At 44.2% G+C, this 9,066-nt stretch overlaps 1 long non-coding RNA gene across 6 annotated transcripts; it reads left to right on the top strand.

Annotated features, from left to right (window-relative positions):
• The first annotated feature begins 1,881 nt into the window (after window positions 1–1,881).
• On the top strand, window positions 1,882–8,082 carry LOC123407838. Of its 6 annotated transcripts, none has more exons than XR_006612678.1 (7): window positions 1,909–2,177; window positions 2,269–2,580; window positions 2,651–3,299; window positions 3,388–3,488; window positions 5,975–6,090; window positions 6,877–6,961; window positions 7,556–8,082. It is a non-coding gene; the product is annotated as an uncharacterized LOC123407838 (long non-coding RNA). The 6 variants fall into 6 exon arrangements; XR_006612679.1 differs by having other exon boundaries at window positions 1,910–2,177; window positions 6,012–6,090; XR_006612677.1 differs by lacking the exon at window positions 5,975–6,090 and having other exon boundaries at window positions 1,882–2,177; window positions 2,269–2,558.
• The last annotated feature ends 984 nt before the right edge of the window (window positions 8,083–9,066 follow it).

Genomic DNA, 9,066 nt, shown 5'->3' with positions numbered 1-9,066 from the left:
AAAGTGTCAATGGAAATTGGGGTCCTAGTGCAAAATGGTATATATGGTTTCATTTAGAAAGGGGGATTAGGGCTTTACTGTTTTAGTGATCCACTCCTAGGAAAAAATATACTCCAAGGGTCAAGGTGAATTGGCTGGGTTAACAAGTCTTGATTCACTAGGCAAGTCAATCATCATCAGTACACACCAAGTTTCAACAAAATCCAAGAACACCATAACAGAAAGGCAAAAGTAGAAACTTGCAAAAAGAATTTTAAAGCAGTGAAAATCCAGGTTGTTACAAATAAATGATTTCGAATTCTCCACACATTTTTCCGATTATCTTGGTCTCCATGACGAAGAGAAGGGTGAGGCTTTTCGGTTTCACATTTTTGAGCTCCTCATAAACTGTCGCGGAGTTCGCAAGGCCCCGACAATTCCAATTTAAGCTACTCATTATTGATTGCACGGCTGCATCACAACTACTACCAAATTTTGTAATGGGAGTGGAGTTGGATTCTTCTTCTTTGGGTCCCTTTCAACTTCATGTCATTTATAGCCCATCTTATAGTTAACATATACAATAGTTAGTTATAAAAGTGTACTACTTTTTAATTATATGATACACATTTCACTTTCATAAAGTCTCACAAAGTGCCTAGCAACATGTGCTAGAGTTGGCTCTTAACTAAGAGACCGCTTACCTTCTCCCCCTCCTCTCTTTCCTCTAACTAAGCAAAAATAAAGTACTTTATTTTTTATAGTCAGCTGATTCAACTCTATTGTACTTGCTCTGACTTGGACGCTTGCCTATTCTGCCGTGAGCTCTGCTGGTCGTGTGAAGATTTCTTCTCAAAACTCTCTTTCCTTCATTCATCTGCGTCCTTAAACCCAATTTTGAACAAAATATCTCCACCATCGTCTCTAGCCCTGGATGCCAAAAATACTAAATCTGAATGTCCCAAACGGTCACATGAAAAATAGAACTGGGGAACTTAGACATATTGTATATCATACCAATCCTTGTCGTTTATCGGTGTCAAATAACAAACAATACATCTCCTCAAGGGTTATTACAGTTCAATTGTGACTCTAACCACCACGAAATCAATCAGCACAACTTTTGCTTCTTATCAATTTGCTAGGCGGTCGAAAGACCCCAAGTATCATTCCTCAAATTGTAAGGAGAGAAGAATAACCACCCTTGCCCAAATACGGCGTTTATCGAATTTGAGTTGTGATGGGCTCATGGATTCTTCAAATTTCTCTAGGATCGACATGTGCTTGCTCACGTGCCATGGCGATATAGTGTTGGGTTTCGAATTCATCCGAAAACATGCTCTCTCCGTACGAACGAAAAACAAGACATCTAGGGTTTCCTTGAGCCAGGAGGAGCGCACATAAGATCGTCTGTATATGGAACGGATTACGATACAAGATCTTTCTTTCCATCAACCAATTATGATTTTGCCCCGGCCTGGACGTCGTGGACCAACAAGGGAGTTGACTCCTCCTGGTAATGTCCAGCTTCCCCATTGCCTCCTCCAACTTTGCTATCGCCGAGATGGACGAGCCAGCGTTCTCCGTGCCAATGCGAGAGGAGGACCGAGCCATCCCTTCCTCGTTGATCGGTCGCGCCCCTTGTCGACATCAGCGAGAACCGACGAGTCCCCTCGAAACCCTAATCGCCGCCGGTGGAAGAAAGGCCCCAGCCATGTTTGAATATAATTTGAAGTATACTTTTGAACACTATGTGTAACAGCATGTAATTTTGCAATTCGGTTCTTTTTGTACATTATTAGAGTTAGATATTGGGCCAAATTTCTAAGTAAATTAAAGAGGGAAAAGAAAAACTTAACCACACACACACACACACACTTAACCTCACACTCCTCATCGCCCACCCGAAACACCTTCTCCCCACACGGCGCCGCGGCTCATCCACGGCGACCAGCGCGGCTCACCGGTGGCTGGTCGCCGTCGACCGCCCCAGCCCCCGCCACCGCGCCCTCCACCCTCGACGCGGCTGGCCCACGAGGACCAGCGCGGCTGCTCCCTCCTCACCGACCACGGCCGCCGCGACGACCAGATGGGAGAAGCTCCATGCCGGCGTGGTGGTGCGCCACCGAGCCACCCCCCACACGCCCTGCACCTTGAATCTAGCCGAGGGAGCTGCGTCTCCAGCCAAGACTACCACTGTAATTTTTTGATGCTCTTCCTCCCAGCACTGAATTTGTGTGCTTCCCTGTCTCCCCCTTGATCCTCGACTACCAATTTGACGATTTGCAGGATAGATTCACCTCCGGCGAGAAGGGGAGCGCCACCCACCACGCAGCAGCAGCAGCTCCTTCATCCATGGCGCGGAATTGAATTTCCATTTCTGACTAGGCTTTCCATAAACCACCATTCCCATTGTTTGTTTGGTTTCCATAATAACAGGTCACCTAAAATTGGACCCCCAACTTCATCTGGTAGGGTACCTAGGAATTTCTACCCACTAGTCAAGACTACAAGTGCAGTAAGTCCAACTTCATCTGCTAGGGTACCTAAGAATTTTCCTCCAGGAGTAAAGACTACAGGTGAAGTAAGAAGTACAAGAAAGTAGGCTCTGCTGCTTGCATTATAAGTACATTTGTTTCTCCTCGAGTTCAATGCATTTTATTTGCTGCAGGGACCATGGTTTGCACAAGCGAGTGGTATTTTGCAAGAGGGCTCAGATGTCGGCTATTATGTTGGGGGAAAGGATTACTTCTTGCCGTTTATTTACACACCTTCTCTTATCGGGCAGTACAAAAATTGTTGTTATTAATACTGTTGTCCACTAACATTCTAGAGGTTGCTACATAAAGGAACTTGGAATCAATTATCATTGTTGCAATACAGTGATAAAATTGCTATCACTCCCGTTAGATACATACCAATAAAACAACTCAGTCAACTAGTCATCCTGGAACCTTAGTCTATTTCAGTGATACTACTGAACCTAACCAAGAATTTTGTTATGCTGTGCGAACAGGTTAGTCCTTCACTATTATTCAAAGCAAACCGTGAGTTTGTAGTCTTGTTATGTATTCTGTTAGGGCCCTGTTCAAACTATTATTTGCTCTGCTAACACTATTGCAGTTACCACAACATATGCATGCCCAATGACATTCTTTCATGATTTGTCCGTGTTGAGTGATGATGGTGTTTTTTAGCAGCTGCGGAAATCTCATTTTGATAAACTGACAAGTGTGTGTTTCTATTTGTTCAGTTTGGGAGGGAATGTGACATTGGATGCCTGAAGGAACATGGATGTGCTGCGCCGTGTTGCGTGTGGGGTAGGGTAAACTTTTTTCCTTGATCCGTTTCATTTGGCAAAAGAAAACAATAACATTCTGAGCAAACTGCCGGTTAATTGTGTTGTAGATGCAGCAAGATGGTGGTTCGTGTGATCCCTCTTCCGTGTCATGGGCAGCGAAGCCGGCGGGCTACCCTTGGTCGCCATGAGCAGGGATAACCAAGGCTTGGTAAGTCGACAGTACATTTAGAGACTACCAGTACCTATACATCATATGCATTCGAGTTGTTGACTTGCATCGGCAAGACCAGGACCACCCGTCTTGCTCTACAGCTTCGATAGCACGTTTTTCGGGTCGCGCTCTTCCGAGACCACCAAGAACTTTGGTGCGGCAGGCAGACCATCTTCCAGTTTACAAGCGAATGCAGTGTCCCCTGGCTTTGTTCGGTTAGGGAAACAGGGGAAACAGGGGATTTTTGTGCCCGTGAAGGAAACACCAATTGTTCCCCTCCCTCTCGCCCCCTCCCTTCAAATACCCCAACCCCCCCAACCCCTCCCGCCCCAACCACGAAGACGAAGAGCAAATCCACCGGCTTCCATTCCACCAATCTCAATCTCAATCTCAATCTCAATCCCCCTCCCATCCTCTGCAAGAAACTTTCTCCCTCCGCCTGCAAGGTCAGCCTGCCATGGCGTCGACCGCACTCGTTCCTGGGCCGCCAGCGGCCACCCCGCCCGCGTGGACGGACGACGGGTCCCTCCACTTGCTGGAGATCCTACGCCTCCATGTCAGGGGCGTCCCTGACTGGATGCTCCCCCGGTACATCACCGCCGGGGTCGACTTCTACGACCGGGACCCGGAGGAGCTCCTCCGCAACTACCCATCCGCCACCTCGGCCGATGGGAACAAGGCGGTCTACTTCTTCAACCTCGTACGCCCGATTTCCAAGAACGACTCCCGGAGAAGCCGGGTGGCTCCCGGCGGTACCTGGAAGACGAGGAGGGAGGCGGTCGACATATGGGGCGCGTCGGGCATCGCCGGCACCCGCCAGCCCCTCTCCTTCACCATCAAGGGCCCGGAGGGAGGACGCCCGCGCCCGGGCTTCCTCGCGCAGGAGTTTGCGCTCTCCGGCAGCGCTGCCGGTGGCGACCAGCTCGTCCTCACGATGCTCTACCTCACCCCGCCGGGAGAGGAGGCGGTCTCCCAGGCCAAAGAACGCGTCATCGCCAACGCAAGGCGCACCAAGATCGCCGCCTCCTCCTCTCGGGCGCCTCTTCCGCCCCCCGCCGCTGCTGCCTCACCGAAGCCGCCTGCTCCTTGCGCCGCTACCTCACCGGCTCCCTTCAAGGCTTGCGCTCCTCGAGTCACCTCTACACCGGCGCCCCCCAAGATGGCTGCCGCTCGAGACTCCTCGCCGGCGCCCCCCAAGATGGCGTCCCCTGACAACTCCTCGCCGGCGCCCCCCAAGATGGCGTCCCCTGACGACTCCTCGCCGGCGCCCCCCAAGATGGCGTCCCCTGACGACTCCTCGCCGGCGCCGGGAAGACCCACCCCATCCACAAGGTGGTTGCTGTTGGAGGTGGCGGACTCCCCAGCAAATCTAGGTGATGCCTTCTTTGTCCGCGAGATCCACAGGGCGGCAGAGCTTGTAGGCTCCTCACTGCCGTTGAACACGAGGAAGAGTTTACCTTTTGCCTGTCAGAACCTCTTCTTGGTCCAGGAAGGGACCAAGAAGATGTTTTCTTCTTCTCCATAGACACCGTCATAGACATTGTAGCTGCAGGTATCCTGTTGTCGAGAAAACCGATCTCTTCTGTTAGTTATTGAATACTTTGAGTTCATTTCGATGAAACTAATGCTTGATTTGCCGGATGAACAAATACCTGTTCTTCATATGTGTTCTCAGACATAATTGTTCTTGTTGTTTATACTGTCTGGATGCCCGTCTTGTTCTTGTTCTTGTTCTTTAGGGAGATAAATATATTTGTGTTGCTGCTTTTTACTTTTTTCCTGCTGTAATCGGGAAGTGGTAAATTCTTAGTAGAACACTGTTTTCTGTAGAGGGAAGTGGATTGGCCTGGCCTGGGTACTGAGAAGTTCCTGTATGAAGATGAAACAAATACTTTCTCATCAAAATATATGACGTTTTTTATTTTGATACAGATGGGTACTTCCTAGTAGAGCATTATAGAGGCAGTGGCTTGATTATCGAGAAAGTTGTGGTATTAATTATTTAATGCTATGAGTTGTTTTGCCTGATGCTTACTTTTTCTCCTCATTCGATACCTAAACAGCAGAGTGACACATAATATAGGGCTGAAGAAATTGTTCTGAAGCTTAGCTTGTATGAGACTCATAGAGACTGGAGTGTTAAAGAAAAATTAAGCTAACAAGGATAAAAAGTAGGTTTCTTCCGCTGTTGCTTTGTTTCTTCCGCTGTATCCACTAAATCGAGTCCGCTGGTGTTTCTAGGGAGACTTCTTGTAGAAAGGAGTTGCTACTCTAGTCTTAGGTCTTAGCCTTTTCATCATTTTAGAGAATTTGTTGTCTCTGGTGTATTGCAGAAGGGCTTGATCTGGATATGTTGATACGTATGTGTCTGATGCTCTTGCTAACAATTTCGGATTTGTATGTGAAGGTGTAAAATTGCATGTTTAGCATGCACTATGCTCTGAGAGGTTGTTCATTTCCTTTCTCCCCGTCTAAATTTGCAGTGTATATCTCTATCCTGATGTTCTCTTCATACTACAGCAGTGCACCCCTGCAAAACTTCTACAGTTTACTTCTATAATTATTATCTCATGGAAACAAACACCATCTTTGTTGACCAGTAAGTGAACACCTAGAAATTTATGCTGCAATGATTTTGTGCAGAAAGAAGTTATTTTTTTCTATTTGGAGTTGAACAAATGCTGACACCTATAGTATTGTAGGAAACAGCGTGGTCTCTCCAGCCATGGACATGCCTAAATTATTTTTTCCAGTTCTGAACATTGAGCAAGCAGATAGTCTCAACATATGTTACCTGAGATTATTATAAGAGAGATTTGAGAAAAGGTGTTCACGTGATAATTTATGTGCTTGATTTTCCCTAGAAAGTGAAAGGCTCATCGCTTTTAATTTACTTAAAATTTCAGTCAAAATGCAAGTGAATGTCACATAAAACTGTAATTTAAACATTTGCCATATTTTCATGTAATTCAACATCCCACTAATAGATATGGTTCACAGTGGAACAGTAGCAACCAGTTCTTATTCTTGCTGACACCCTCTAAATGGAAAGTTGGAACACTGTCATGTAAACAACGGTGAACTCCCCCCATTAGAGGTTCTTATGGTTACATAACCTGCATTAATGGTGATAGGATCCAAGAGAAATGATTTAGTCAATGGTGCTGTGACGACATGTTTGTCCTGATTTCGCTCTGTTATATATGGTACGTAATGTGCCAACCTTGCATGGAGTTGCTTGATCGTTGGTTTCGTATAATTATCGTCTACAGGAGAACATTGCCCATGCTCCTCGCATATTTTAAAGCTTCCAACAAATTTCGTATGTTAGTTTGCATGGAACCAGATCTTCTCAAATCATTCACCTTGTTTTTTTTTCTTTCAGATGCTCAATGGGATATATAATTCAAATGGTCAGAAAACTACAAAAGAATTACAGAGCCACAACTGGTTTCTTTTCTTGATCAATGGTACTACCAAGCATATTTTTTTACTGATTTTTTGGGTGTGCATTCTACTTCATCAGAAAGGGAACTAACTTAATATTGTTTTTCTTGATGTCAATCCGTGACCTAACTTTAGCACCAGCTGATGACCATTTATATGCTACTGAGAACTACTCCCTCCGTCTCATAATATAAGAGCGTTTTTGACACTACACTAGTGTAAAAAACGCTCTTATATTATGGGACGGAGGGAGTAGATTACAGTGTTCCAGTTAACCTTTTGGTTTCTGAAGTTTAGTTGCACTTTATAAGAATATAAGAACATGAACAACTATTGCTTAATCGTTAATTCATTTTGTTTTTTATTCATGCTATCCACTATGTGTTTACCATGGTTGATGAATATGTTGGACTGTTGGACTTTCCTGAGCTTCTGTGGGCTTCTGTGGACTTTCCTGAGCTTATGTTGGACTGTTGGACTTTCCTGAGCTTCTGTGGGCTTCTGTGGACTTTCCTGAGCTTATGTTGGACTGTTGGACTTTCCTGAGCTTCTATTCATGCAGTCGCAACTCTATCCATACTCGCGTGAAAAACTAAATACTCCATTTATCGTGACAGGAAGTGTGGATGTCTCCCCTTCCAGAAAAACGTAGGAGCGTAAATGACCACATGAGGCGTGCCAACTTCTAATGGAAGTAATGCCGGGAAGAGGTGAATTCCATGCCAACCGTGCTGTGTGTATATGTGAAAAGACTGACTGAGCTTCAGTACTCAAATCGAATCCTGGTGGTAACCAGCTCGTTGGTGAACGGATTTGCGGATGGATCTGACACTGATGATGACCCCACAGGGACAAGGAAAGAGATGATCACTGAAGATGACACTGCTACAGGAGAGGAATTCTGAAGATTATCCAACCGTGGCACAGGATATGATTCTTTGATTAGACAAGAGGTTTCTGAGCTGGAGGAGTAGATCCTGATTAGTTAGTTGAGTTATCTTGCACCTCGAAGGAATTATTTGCACACAAGTGTTGTACGTGGTATACCAGCTATTAAGAGAATCTCCTCTGTTTTATGGATTTCACTGTAAGCATTAAACTGTATTTCTTACTACTAGTATATTTTACGAACAATTTGACATAATAGCACATCTTTCTTTTTGTTCGATTTGGGCACACTTTTCCTTGATGGCTAGATAAAATGGCACAAACTGTCTTTTATCAAAATGTCTATATGGTACCGGATGGACATCGTGCTAGGTGGGCTAACTGCGCTATGTTGTGCCCACTGGGTGCAGTATAGTAAGCTGCGCCCAAGTGTGCCGCACAAATAGGGGGTTTTCTCTCTGATTATTTCTAAATATAAATTGCTGGCTGCTGTTTTAATTAGTTTTGAGGGTTAGAAATAATCTAAAAAATTAAGGAACTTTTTCCTGTAGGAAAAACAAAATGACGAAGCTTTTTTTCAAGCCTCTTTGGAACAAAACAAAACCCCACAATAAAAATCAATATTTTTGGAATCATAATTATATTGTATTATATTTTACCAGTTTATTTATTATTTAGGGTTTGAACTATATGTGTGTTATGGGTATCTGAAAAATTAATGAATAATTTTAGCTTCCATATGTATTTTCAAGATATTCGACGAAGTGAAATCCCTCGATTTAAGTAGATCAAAGATCCATGCAATTTATTCAATAGTGCATTTTTATTAGTGTCTGAAGATTTAAACCATTCCAACTCATCTACTCCCTCCGTTTCTAAATATAAGTCTTTTTAGAGATTTTAATATGGACTACATACGGACAGGGCCGGTTTTTAGATTTTAGGGGCGCAGGGCGAATTTAGAAACCGGGGCCCTTAATACAAGTATAAAAACATAATATACACATATGTTACATATTACAATAAATAATCAAAGTGAGTCGGAATTAATTCTCATATCAAATACTTTTTACATCTTACTTATCTTCTAATTCTTCTAACACTACTCTTATAGGGCATTTTCCATTGTTATGTCCTTCTTGTTATCAAGATTATGCCAATTTCATGGATCACAAATATCCATAGTAAATACAGTTACATTTCAATACTATTAAATTCTATAACAGTTGAACTAAATATG

This window comes from Hordeum vulgare, chromosome 7H (genome assembly GCF_904849725.1).
Source record: "Hordeum vulgare subsp. vulgare chromosome 7H, MorexV3_pseudomolecules_assembly, whole genome shotgun sequence".
NCBI classification, from domain to species: Eukaryota; Viridiplantae; Streptophyta; class Magnoliopsida; order Poales; family Poaceae; genus Hordeum; species Hordeum vulgare.
The sequence above is the reverse complement of the archived record's forward strand: the minus strand, read 5'-3'. Positions and strand labels throughout refer to the sequence as shown.